At 39.9% G+C, this 14,457-nt stretch overlaps 1 protein-coding gene across 3 annotated transcripts in view; it reads right to left on the bottom strand.

Annotated features, from left to right (window-relative positions):
* Ddr (discoidin domain-containing receptor 2) overlaps positions 1-12,027 on the bottom strand; it is a 507,427-nt gene extending 495,400 nt beyond the window's left edge. For all 3 annotated transcript variants that reach the window (XM_083110009.1, XM_083110008.1, XM_083110010.1), the window contains exon 1: positions 11,525-12,027. The gene's annotated coding sequence lies outside the window, so the exon portion shown is untranslated. The remainder of the gene's footprint in view (positions 1-11,524) is intronic.
* Between the last annotated feature and the right edge of the window lie 2,430 nt (positions 12,028-14,457).

Raw genomic sequence — 14,457 nt, 5'->3', positions numbered from 1 at the left:
GTTTAAATATGTACAAATGAATTACAAATGCAACAACCCCCACATGATCCAAATTAGTTGAAATAACATATTCTTGATATATATATATATATATGTGTGTGTGTGTGTGTTTGTGTGTGTGTGTGTGTGTGTGTGTGTGTGTGTGTGTGTGTGTGTGTGTGTGTGTGTGTGTGTGTGTGTGTGTGGTGTGTGTGTGTGTGTGTGTGTGTGTGTGGTCTTCAGCCTATCTTTCGACTTGGCAGTTAATTTTAGGTGACCTTAAGCACTATGCATCTCATTGATTAGAAAATATGACATCACATGAGCTGCAAATTTTCTTCATCATGTTTCAGAGATCAAAAATATAGAAATAAGGATCAAGATAGGAAAAAATACAGAAATATGTTGTTTTATGTAAAGTAAATTAGCAAATATTTAAAATATGTAATATCCTGGCAAATATGTAAAAATATGTAATATAAAACTTATGCAAGATCATGTCAGTTATATAATTCGTTGACATTTTTATGTTCAAGGTATGTATCTAGAAAGGAATAGAATATGTACAAATCCGGGCTCTACTGATGATAGGAAATTGATGACGAGACACTCACAAAGAACAACCATGTCCAGACATGGATTCGAACCGGGACCACTCTGCCACGAAGGTTATCCGTAGTTATGCGACACTGTAGACTACCTCTCATTGCCCGGATTTTGATGGATTAAAAATATTTGAAAAATGACCCAAAAATTCGTACAAAACTCAATCTGCTTATTGGAAATAGTATATATATTCCAAGACAAACAATTAACAATTGCTTCTTCACCTTGGTGTGTTGTACGGACTGGGAATAAGAAACTCGACAATGTTGCATTTCGCGATTTTCAGACAGGCTTTGTTGCGCTGGCAGTTAAACACAGAGTAAGTACAGACAAAACAGAAATTGTTGACCTTTTTTATGTTTCAGCATGTAATGACAAATTTTTTTTTTAAAGAAATGACCTAAAAATGACGCAAAATTTTAAAAAATGACCGAAAAATAAAAAATGGTAAACAAAATTACCCAAAAAATTACATTTCTTCATCCTGAGGAGGGTGTTCAGAATTTCTGTACTAGTTATCAATGTCTACGTTGCACCAGTTAAAAGATGAAATATCATCAAAATCCAAGCCCTGAGACGTTGTCACCTTAAAGACAGCAGAACAGTATACATACTGTTGTTACTATATTCACCAACTACTTCGAAGGGAAATGTGAGATTAAAAAATCCACTTAACGTCTCCTGGGAGATGCAAGAGGTTATCCATCCTTTCTGCAATTCATGGTAACTCTGCCTCAAAGGCTATCTTTGTGTTCGATATTCTGCTAATGACCGCACGCCATGCAACGCCTCTCGCGTCTCTTACACAAGAGCAACACCAGAAGCCGACAGCCCGTACACACGTGATGAAAGGGAAGGGATTGATATCCTCAATCCACCCGGCACATTCTTTGCTGCCGGATGGTACGTAAGACTGACACGATGTTCTGCCCTTTGACCCGCAGCCATAACAAGCGCTGCTGGCATCATTTGTAGGAAGGTTGGGAGACGCGCAAGTGTTGCCAACTCGGATTTACGAATGTGAGAACTTTAGAGGAAAAGTTTGGATTTTCGTGTATGGCTCCAGTGGTAGTAGTCACTGGAGTACACAGAAGGCCTGGAAATGTAAAGGTGGATAGCACACAGCTGCGTTCAAGGGAGCGAGATATTTCGTATATTTAGAACTATCCACTCTTGAAAATGATAATAGGGGTCATTTCAAGGAGGGTTAGCGTTTACCACTGTTTTTCTTTGAGTTCTTTGCAGCTTTCATTTCAAAATGTTAATTTTCTCAAAATTTCGGACGGGGCTGTCACCCCATCAGTCCCCTCCGCGTACGCCAGTGGTCGTAGTTATGCTGGTGTGCAAGAAGGAGATGGGAGAAATATCTGCGATCACGGCTGACTGATTGATTTGGCCTTCACATCGCTTTTCTGCCACTTTTCGCTAATCGCAACGATCGGGATGAATTCGATGAACTAAATGATGAAGGTACAATCACAAGCACACGGAGACAGCCAAGTGACGGATCAAGGTGGTTGCTATTGATGCTGCAGCATTAGGCCCAGATGAAAACAGACGAGAATTTTCCGAAAGCTGAACAGTTTTCCTTTGCTATATTAACCTGAAAATAAATCTTAGAATGAAATTTGGAGCCCCAATTTCGGACGCCTAGACACAGCATTACTTATTATACAGTTATTATTATTCATTGCGCTGTGACGTAACTATAACGTCATTGTGTTTATTGTTCACCGAAGATTTCAAGTTAATGCTATCAATTTTACGTTAAACAGTTTACTTAGTAATTTAGCTGCGTTTTTTTGCAATATCTTGGCTATTGTTGCCACTTTTTTATTGTTCGGTAAGTGCAACGTAGTAAATTTTTCACCTTGAAGGTTAGTTGTACAGAAAAAATCGACGGCATTTCATTGTTTCAGCATCAGACAAAATGTCGCCTTAATCTGACCCTGGACAGCACAACACAATTCCTATAGAGGATTATCATGGCTACAGGCCAGTGATGTGCGTGTACGCGTAAACAACGATAGTCTACATTCTACACGGAGACTATTTTATACACGTAGATTACGTAATCTATGTAAACAACATGGCGAAAGGTGATAACAGCACAGAGCGCCGTGGAATTAAAAAAAAATATATACTGCGTATCAGTTGCTGATGTGTGAGGAGAACTTTTCATACTCTTTCTTCCAAATTCGAACAATTTCTCACCTAGGAAGAAACCTAATATAGGAAATATTCTAGTGTTTTTTGGGGAAGAGACCACTCTTGCCTCACGACTGCCATCTGTTGTTGTTTTTTGCATACTATTTATCTTCTTCCATAATTGGTAATAGAAGAGAAGATAAATTTTGTTGTAAATAGGGTTCTTTTCATTTCGTTAGGAACCAATATAGTTGAAAATGTCAATTTCCTTGAAAGCCTTGAAAATTAATTTTAGTGCACTTTAGATTGTCTACGTAGTCTATGTAAACTACAACCCTATGTAATCTACGCGTAGATTACGTGTAGACAACGCATGTAGACGTAAACTTATAGTCTACGGCACATCACTGCTACAGGCCCAGGCGGCAGAGCCTCGTTAGTCTGCAAAATAGACAACTCAAGTAGTTATTGATTGATTTGCTTTATTTTACTCCGCCCTTCTGCCACTTTTGGTTAATCGCGGAGACGAGGATAAGTGGAAATGTGCTGTAATTGATGAAAAGAAACTTAAAAGAACATCCATGACCAGGCCGGGATTCGAACTCACGGCCGCTTACGTGGCAGTGGCTTCTGCTAACCACTCCGCCACGGTGGGAGGGGGGGGGGGCTCGTGTCGATACGGTTCATAATCTGCATACATTAACCGAAGACTTGGCAAATTACATCACATCATTGCAGGTATATTATAACAACAATGCCACCACTACGCTATTGTTTACATTCCAAGCAAAACAATTCCGGAACGAAAACAGCCACGATTTACATCACGCTTGTGCAAATCGCAACCATTACATCATCTCGTCGCAGCGGGGGAGGATGGGAGCGCAGTCAAAACAAGAGTTTCCGCCGTTGATGTGCGTCAATTTTCTGGAAACATTGTCACAGCTATTTCTGTCTTCGGGTGGCGGGGCGGAGGGGGAAGGGGGAAGGGGGCGCCAAGCCACTGCGACGTGCTAGTTCGCGCGTTATTAGAGTCACTTTGATGGCGATCTCCGCTTCACTCGATTAAAAGAACCGCCTTCTGCTAAAAAGCACACGCGTTTGCTTGCCTAAGTGAGCCCACGCATCGCCCAGGATGAGAAGGGTTTTAGCGTGTGCTAAAAGGGAAAAAAAACGCATCAGGGATTTTTTTATGAGACCTTCAGATACTTCTCTGCTGTGTGTAAGCAGCTTGGACTATGCACTCAGCAGCGTCGCCACAAGGGGGGAGAGAGTGGGCTCTGACCCCCTTCTGGTCATCGAAGTGTAGGAGGAATTCCAGAATCATTTGGGGTTTTAAAGGATGACAAGCTTCTCTTCCACGTGTGCATTATCCGGACAGTTTTATCCGTTTCATGGGCTATCCACATATGTTTTTATTCGTCATGTTCGAATTTCACTGTATGGATTATCTACATATCCTTCATCAAACCTGTACTATTCGGGTATCCGAATTATCCGTTGCATCTGAAACGGATATCGGATAATATGAATTCTTGATATCCTCAGTATGTTTTTACCATTGCCCCTTCATCACCATCGTTGTAATTAGCCAAAAGGAGCAGAAAAGCACGCTAGAGGCCATGAGAGAAATAGCAATATCGAGAGACATATAGTTATTAAGAAAAAATATGGACAAACAGAGGAAGAGAGAACGACAAAGTAAGAGAAACAAAGCAAGAGGGAGAGATATAGAGAGAAACAGAGAAAGGAAGAAAGAAAGAGAGAGAGAAATGAATGGGGGAGAGTGAGAAAGAAATTGAAGAAGCAGAGAAAAACGAGAGAAATAAAGGAACAGAGAGAAGCAGGAAAATAAGAAAGAGAGAAGATGTAGAGGACGGAAGATATAAATGAAACAGATAAAAGAGAAATGAAGACAGGACAAATAATAAATTATATAGAAATAGAGAGAGAGAAAGGTGTAAATAGAGAGGGAGTATGAAGAGAGAGAATATCTTAGCAGCTAAGACCACAGAGGAACATACCACCTGGAAATATTACTCCCACCTTAGGGGATAGGGACTACAGTTCCTCCGCCACGGATTCTACAAGCAGGAAACTGGCAAATCGCTCAACTAGAACAAGCATGATTCCAGCTGGATTCTCTGTAAATGACGTACTTACTACATCTTTATCATTTCCACATCGAATTCTAAACAACAGTCTCCAAAAGACAGGTTGGAATCACTGTTCCTTCAGTGACAATGACAGCTCTGCCATTTAGCGCCAAGGCCTAGGGAATAGCAACACTGCAAGTTTACTGGCAGACCTCCAAGGTGTCCGAAGGTGATACGGGAGTGTTTATCTTGTAATGAATGCTGAAGAATCTCAATTTATTTACATTGGCTAGCCAGCGTATCTTGTGATTTCTGGCAAATGACAACTGTTTGTACAGGTTACGGCCAAATTCTCAAATTTCACCCACCTTGTCCTCTCGACAATCGGTGTCGCGTTTCCATTAAAAGGGTAATATAATATAAGGGCCATTGACAGCGAGAACATTTTAAAGTGGCCATGAGTTGAGCTTCGGGAGGTGTTATTGGAAATGTGGGATGGTTGGCGCGTGGCAATGAATACAGAACAGAGACAAGCGGTGTACACACTTGACTCATTCCGGTTTCTACCTCCAGCAAGGTTGCAGATTTCTGTTTGCGCTTAAATTCACGCGGACGTGTGCGAACGTTTTTTATTGGTCGGTGTTTGATGTCGCCTACCTTGCTGGTTTTCTGTTACCGCCTGCTTAAAAAGATGACGCAACCTCACACTTGATAACTTGTTCACACCTCTTCCTGTTGGTATGCAGACGAGGGAACATAGCTTGAAAGTCGAGACGAGATATCACGCTGTCGTCTTGTAATACAGGGAAGCCGCTATGGATGGCCAAATCCGGATATCGGATAATTTACTATCCAAATTTCAAATATCCGGATATCGGATAATATTCTATCCGGATTTCAAATATCCGGATATCGGATAATTTTGTATCCGGATTTCAAATGTCCGGACAAAGGATAATTTTATATTCGGAATTCAAATATCCGGATATCGGATAATTTTCTATCCGGATTTCAAATACCTGGATATCGGATAATTTTCTATCCGGATTTGAAATATCTGGATATCGGATAATTTTCTACATGGGAATTCCAGATTATATATCCGAATTAAAAGAATATCCAATTATCCGATATGTCCGGGTATCCGACTGCATTATGCGGACAGTTTTATCGTTTGTCAATTTTACGGGCTGTCCACATCTTTTTATATTCGTTATTTTCTTATTTGACTACGTATTTTCCACAAATCTTTCATCAAATCTGTACTATCCAGATATCCATTATCCGATATGGGTGTTTTAAGTGAGTGTGCCTTCATCAATTTCATCATACCATCACATTTCGCGATTAGCTAAAATTGGCAGAAAAGCGACGATAACAAAAAAATCGAAAGCAAAAGATTACTAATTAACATAAGGAGTGGGGAAGAGAGATACTTCACATAGACCCAATTTCCCTGGGAGATGTGATCAGCACCATGCTCCGGGTGTATTTAACACTCTGCCGGCCCCCGTGGCGGAGTGGTTAGCACATCGCGTTACGAAGCCAGGTGTCCAGAGTTCAATATCAGTCTTGGAATGGGTGTTTGTTGTGAGTCTCCCTTCGTCAATTTCATATCACTCTTTCTCATCGCCGCGATTAGCCAAAAGTGGCAGAAAAGCGAAGTAAAATAAAATGAATGAATCAATCCTGTGATGACCTATTAGACCCAACGATCGACGCAGGGCCTCCCCGATGGCGTAGTGGCAGCGTCGTCGCCTTGTAATCAAGGGATCCCGGGTTCGATACCTGGTGGAGGCACATAGTGGTTCGGATCCCACTTTAAACTGTAGGTCCAGTCTCGATTAGCCTTACTGTGCATAAAGTGGACTTAAAACACTAATCAACCAACCATCGATGCCCCCTCCAAAAAACAATTGTTTAATTCGTCCACTGGTTGTTACTCATGTTGTTAGTCCTGTTCCGCTATTCTTTCTTCCGTTTCAAGATGCAGCCATGCGGTAATAAACACTAGCACTAATTAATGAAATGCCACGCTCAAGTAATCAGCAGATTTACGGTCAATTAATGAGTTTTTAAGGTACTTGTTTACATTAGCCATTTCCTGTTATATCAAATAAAGCAGTGGTTTCAGTTTCGTCACAGTTGTGCTAAACAGTTGAGTAGAACGCAGCATTTTATTTCATTTACGATTCCACTCTTAATACGATCCTTCCTAACCTTTGTGATAGCGATGCCCAAGGGTTGGAATTATTATTATGATTTATTTCAAATATGGTTACACTTACGTTTACAGTCTATGAAAAATAGCTATTTTTGTAACTTTCTCATCCCACTTCGTGATCAATATTCTTATTCATTTGTTGCATTGAATAGGTGGAAGTGATAAAGAGACGCTTACTATGAAGACGGCCAGGGTGCGAAACCCTGGGAGGCAGGAGGATTTCCCCACCAACAATGTTTCATGTCCTGAAAACTCACCCCATCAAAAATTTCCGGCAGTGAGAATTTGAATTTGATTTTAAAATTTTGGGAGCGTCAGCACGTAGTCTATTTTGCACCCTCACTTTATACTGGATCCAGCCCCTTACCAGAACTAAAATAACTCAAATATTAATATATTCTGACCGGTTAAAAGCTGAGGCTGTTAAGAAGCACTCAGCACACATAAGGACAAAACACAGAATTACGCTGGCCAAAGGGCCCGTCGCCAGAGCCTCGTACGTCTGTAAAATGCAGTCCAGGGTGTACTACGTGGAAGTGAGGTTGACATTTTGGCGCCTACGTGGAAGGTCACCCCTTACACCCGCCCCCCCGGGCAGTGAGAGTTTTTGTTATAAGAACGAAGCACAGTAAATATAATTTTATTAAGAAATACTCAAAAACACATAGAAATAACAAATGGTAATGCCTGTCTGTGCGTTTCTGAGTGTTGCATGCTTTCTCTCTCTCTTTCAAGGGACCATTAGCAGATCTACGCCAATAGCAATATACGCACAATGAAATTCAAACAACAATAGAAGATAAGTATGCAATGTAATTGATTTATATTAATAAAAAGCAAAAATTAAACGAAAACTTATACATAATAAGACAGTTTCAACTAATTTGCAATTTATGTATCTTTTGAACTAGTTGGTAAAGAATTTAGTTTGCCACTTTATGAACACCCTGTATATATCAGATATTTATAAAGTTCCGGTACCATTACAAAAAAACATAGCTCGGGATACTACATGTAATAGAACAATGCTGTTGATCGCAAAATGAGCTACAACTCTCCACGTTTATATGCCATACATCTCAATGTGCGCCTTTCTAGTTGCTCTCAGAACATCAAGGCCGTATTCCACTTCTACCCATACACGCCCCAGCATATCGCCAGTAACAGTTAGGATACTCTCCGTTATTCTTCTTCGAAGAGTAGCAACATCTGGACATTCCCCCAGAAGTAGAAATTAAAGGGTGTGATATCAAGAGAGCGCGGTGGCCAGGGAATAGGTCCATCACAGCCTACCCACCTGTCAGGGAAATGCCTATCCACCTCGAACATCCTTGGACCAATGAGGGGGTGTTCCATCTTGTTGAAATTATGGTTGGCATATAAACGTGCAGAGTTGTAGCTCATTTTGCAATCAACAGCATTGTTCTATTCCATGTAGTTTCCTAGCTACGTTTTTTATAAAACTACCGGGACTTTATGAACACCCTGTATATGCAAAATTTACAAATGAAATGCTCCTATATATACTTTTACATGTAACAACATAATAAATATGTACTCGTATATCATATAATAATCAATATATCATATAATATACATACGTACATATACATTACATATAGTGCGTGTATGTGAGTTAGTGTGTGTAAATAATAACTTCCTCCCCCCAGCAGTCTCCAATGATTTCGCACTGCATCCGGCCCTAGAGGGGGGCAACTGGGGCCTACTGTCAGATAAAAATAATTGTTTATTTATTGTTTATTATTCGTTCAATTATAGAAGGAAGTCATGAAGTGAATATGAAACAATGTGAATTTAGTACAGCGTCAAAAGCCAATGAAAAGTAAGAAAAAACATAATTATCGAAGAGAATGCAATTGGATATTATAAACAAAATTCCCTGTGATAGCTAAAAATAATAGTTGGTGAACACATCTAGTATTGTAATTAAATGTGATGAACATTGTTCCCATGGCACATCGGAAATGACAAAAATCACTAATTAGAAACTTTTATTAAAGTCCTATAATTGTTCGTTTTAGCCGCAAATAAATTGCTCATTAATTTCAATATGCATAATAGTAATTAATTAGTACACCTGTATCTACTCTGTTCTTTTATGACCTCTGAAAAATTTTGGTTACAAACGCCATTGTTGTGTAGCTAGAGACTCGAACCCGCTACCTTCGATGATGATGTAATGGCTCGACCATGCAATGTTGTGTTTTGCTAATCTTAAAACTGATTCTACACTGAAAGCCTAACTATTTATAGCCCCCCCCCCGCCCCGTCGTCTTATAAACAATAAGTCCCAGGTTCGATCTCCGTTGGAGCCAAATGCTGGTTGAAACCCGGGATATACTGATTACCAATAGCGTTAGTAACTCTAAACGAAAAGGGCAAACGCTTTATGCTGAAATAGGTTAATCTGAGGTGGACCTACAGTGTAAAGTGGGATCCTAATCACTGTGCAATGTACCTCCTATACGGATGATCGAAGACCGAGGAACACTTGATTCTTTCGCAACAACGTTACCAATCGGGGCGGCCCTGTTATCGTATTAGGAACGATATATATATATCTGAATATCTCATACAGCACAAATCTCCAACGGATATCCTTTGGATATCCACAATGTCCAGGTCAGATCCATGGATATCCATTTCTGGATAAAGAATTCTGGGTGCATGTTACAAACATATGTGTACAAATCTATGAAATTCCCTTAGCTTCACAAAGTTTTATACTAATGCTGAGTATTTTCTCGTATATATGCGATTTTTAAGGATTTATATATAATTCAGTCCAGGAGACATCTATGGTGCCCTAAAAAGTTATAAAATAATAATAATAAACTTCCCTGTTATATCCGTATAATGTCCAGATAATATCCAAATGTAGTCTAAATAATGTACTTTTCGTATCCAAAGTACGTACAAAAATGTCTAAATCAAAGCATATAATGTCCAGAAAACGTCCCACTTCATATCCAAAACATGTCCAAAAGTGATCCGGAAACGTCCAAAACATATCCATTTCTGGATATCCGCTGGATATCACGTATGCGGAAAAATGGATATCCAGGGGATATCCAATGGATGTCTATTGGTTATACCTGGATATCCATAACTCTCGACCTGAATATCCAAGAGATATGTAATAGATGTCTTTTGAACATTTGTGTGCTGTATGGGATCGTTTAGCATAGGCGGACAAAGGTACTCACCCCACTTCAACTTAAAAGTTAATTGAAAAATGAAGTTACGAGTTGTTTTTTTGATCCTTCCTGGGTCGTGAGTTTTATGTTCTGCCTCCCCCCACTGCTATCGTTTACTTGCTGGATTTACTGTAGCGTGAAAAAAACACGTGCGTAATTAACATAGCTTTTCGTTTAATCGCGACGACGACGATGGAGGATGAATCAATGAAATTGATAAAACAACAAATGCAACTAATATATGCATATCCTGGCGACATTTGAATCAAGAATTTTTTGGAACGAGATTGTGAATGAATCACTTAACACTCTCGATCAAAAAGTTGGCAAAACGTGTGACATCGCCATGTTGTAATTGATTGATTGATTTATTTGGCGTTTTAAGTTCACTTTATGCACAGTAAGGCTAATCGGGACTGGACCTACAGTTTAAAGTGGGATATACCTGTGCGTGTACCTGGTATCGAACCCGGGACCCCTTGATTACAAGGCGACGACGCTACCACTGCGCCATCTGGGAGGCATACGTCATGTTCTAAGAATAACGTTCTGTTTCGGGTCGGTTTCTGTTATAATCTACGTGGTTTGGATATTAAACAATAGGTTTAATGTCAAACAAAATTGCAATTCTTTAGCATGCACTATAAAAGTTCTACGTCTTTACTGACTTTTTTTTTGCAGTGAGTAATCCTACACACTTTGCTCCAGTTTTTCGCTTGAATTAATCCGTTGCCCCAACCTTTTCAATATTGTGGCTCACGATATGGGCTTGTCATCAAAAGGTCTCGGATTTCAATTCCATGTTGCGATTAGGATCCGACTGTAAAACGTAGATCAGTCTCGATTAGCCCATCGGAGCATAAAGTGGGCTTGAAACAAATTTTGACACCTTTCTCCCAAAAATGCTTACGCTGTCCGCAATATCTTGGTGAAGTGTGCCACTTTAAATGAACAGGGGTGTACAGTACAGCTGGAGATCGAACTCCTATCTTTTACCTGTTCAGAGGACTTATCGGTCAACTTTACGTCGTATATTTGTGCCCTTAGATTAACCTCGCCGATCTGGAAAGCGGTGATCATAAATTTGAATCAAAAATATGGATATACTTTACCTGTGACGCGATTCGAACGAACGTGTACTACTTTCATAGCGCGTCTTAACCACTAGACCATGAAGACCGCTTTCTTTAATACCCCATGCTTTTGGCGCTCGCGATACATCACAAGAATTACATAAAGTGAAGAGTACTTACACGAAATGCGGGTTGTCCTATATCCACTTCACAGATGAGAGTGCTGTAAATCCACTCTTATGCACATCACACACACACAAACACTTTGTTGATGCAAAGTTAGTTTCGCTCCCGAAGCACAAACGTTGTAGAACTCACGCGCTCTCACCCCTCACAAAAATCAATCAGTTAATTTGTCTCCTGCGTTCCGTATCAGGTTGCCCATCACTCCCAACAAAAAGAAGTGTCTGCCACAACTTATACGAAACTACCATTCACCTTCGAACCTGATGACTATTTGTCAAGTTCAGAATTACGACCGTCGCTAAAAAAAAAGGGAGTAGTGTATGTAATAAACGCCAGAGGCTTCGACACAAACCACGCTCTGCAAGAGACACTGAACACACTGTCGTTTGACTTTTTCCCCTCCCTGTCGAGCGGGAGTCACGAAAAGACACGCGAGTTATCGCAGCGCCACACTCGGCCGTTTCTGGCACGCACGTTGGTCCTGTCCGATCTCTTGCTAGACTGTCACGGCGACTGGGGAATAAAGCTGGCTCGATTCGCTCGTGCCTGCCGAAGGCTCAGACTCGTGCTGCCATCTGTCCGGGAAGCACACGAAATGCGGTCCGTAATCGTAACGTTACGGATCATTTCACCCTCTCTCCTGCATTGCTAAAAGAAAGAAAAGCAAGCGGTTCATCGAACTGCTCGATTCTTTAAAAGCGAAATTTTGTTAACGAGAAGATATAAATCGTAGTTACTTGTAGGAGCTTGACTTTAGCGATCTGGGATCAGTTCCAGGAAGGCACCAAGAACTCAACGTTTTCGTTTATTCTTTTCTTATTTTGCGTTAATTTTCTGCCAGAAGCAAAAATGACAAGTGACACGCGACACTCACAGTCTATTAGAAACACTCACTGCGCATGCGCGGTAACAGACCGAGGTGGAGCGATACACAATATCGGCCCACTCCGAACAACATATCAAGCTTGTCGTGTAACTTCGGTACTTCAATTGTTTCTGAGGGTTGTTTCCAAGTGACACGTGTCGCTTCTCACTTCGGTCTGCAAGCTCCTTAAGATGAATGACGATCACATAAAACTGATGATTACATGCTCACAAAGAACACACTTAGGCTCAGTCGTGAACTCGAACCCGAGCTCTTGATTTAAAAAGTAAAGAGGATAAACACACTTTTACATGAGTTTAAATGTCTTTAATTTACTTAGAATGCCATCACGAGAGTTTTTTATCACATGATATTAATTAGCAACACTGATATTTTGTTATTATCGAAGATTTGGCTTCAAAATAAGCAATTTGGAAACTGAATCAATTTAGTAAATACTGAATGAAAGTCAGAGGCGCAAAATTACCATGCAACGCCAGGGGTTCCGGTTTGAATCCCAGCCTGGGCATGGGTGTTCTTTCTGAGTGTCCCTTCATCAATTTCATCATCATCCTCATCATCGCGATTAGGCAAGAGTGGCAGAAAAGTGAAGTAAAAATAAGCTAAATCAATCAAGCAAGCATAATACATGCAGTAGTCCTGAATGCTATTTCTATAGAATGGCCACCCAAAGTTTGGCCAAAATTACTCCATGATCAAAATTTCATTTACTGTGAACAAAATATCTGTGAAAATAACAGTGAAAGAACAGAATCGCGGCTTTTGAAGGAAGCCTGTATGAACTATAACAAAATACATTAATGAATAAATATTAGAAGAAACATAATAAATTATACTATTCAAGAAAATAATATACCCTCCTTGTTTCTTAATGATTGATATCCCTGTAAAAGAGGTAATTATGTTCCTCTTTATTAGCACATTATTTACTGAATTTTTCTATAATAAATACTTATTGAAATACCTACAAAGATTGTATACTACTAAATATGGCTACTGTTAATTTTAAAACATAACCTTCTCCATCTATTGAGTAATAAGTAAATAAAACGTAATTTTTCATGCAGCTTGAAAGAAAAAGTATACACCTTTGTACTGAAGGCACCTCCCTTATGGCGTAGTGATAACGTTGTAGCCTTGTAATCAAGGGGTTCTGGGGTTCGATACTCGGGGAAAGTACAAAGTGGTTCGGATCCTACTTTAAACTATAGATCCAGTCCCGATTAGCCTAACTGTGTATAAAGTGAACTTAAACGACGCAGTGCTTAGCAGAGCGCGCTGTGAAGCCAGGAGTCCCGAGTTCGAATCCCGGCCTGGGCATGTGTGATCTTTGTGAGTTTCCCTTCATAAATTTCATCATATCATAATTCATCATCACGATTAGCCGAAAGTGGCAGAAGAGCATAGGCATGTTGCCTCCCCGATGGTGTAGTATCAGCGTCGTCGCCTTGTAATGTCCCTGGTTCGACACCTGGTGGAGACACATAGTGGTTCGGATCGCACTTTAAACTGTAGGCCCAGTCCCGATTAGCCTTACTGTGCATAAAGTGGATTTAAAGCAATCAATCAAAATAATAAAAATCAAATCAACAATTGATAACATGTTATCGAAATTGCATTAGTAATTGTAACGGTTCTTCGTTACTGTATGTTAACTAGATAAATTCAGAACAGGAGGATGTATTTGCCAGGACAAAACGTGCTCTCTTGTGTAGTTTTAAAGTTTTGCAAGTAAGGATACACTGGGAGAACATTCACTACACAGAACAGATTGGATACTTGTGTAAAAAGTGTTCAGTGTCCTTATTGTATGACAAAAATATGAAAATTTGTTACTTTGAGAGTAACATAACGGTGACTGTACTTACCGAAGTGACGGGATGTTAGGTAACCATGATACGCACCCACGTATTGTATCATTTTAAGTGTTTAATATGTTTAAGATGTTAATTGTCTGTGATGACGTAATTTGTTTTGTTCAAATGAGTAGTCTGTTATGGTTATGGACTAACCTTAAAACATTCGATTTTGAGTTGTTAGG

The sequence above is a fragment of the Lepisma saccharinum genome, chromosome 23 (genome assembly GCF_977018435.1).
Source record: "Lepisma saccharinum chromosome 23, izLepSacc3.1, whole genome shotgun sequence".
NCBI classification, from domain to species: domain Eukaryota; kingdom Metazoa; phylum Arthropoda; class Insecta; order Zygentoma; family Lepismatidae; genus Lepisma; species Lepisma saccharinum.
The sequence above is the reverse complement of the archived record's forward strand: the minus strand, read 5'-3'. Positions and strand labels throughout refer to the sequence as shown.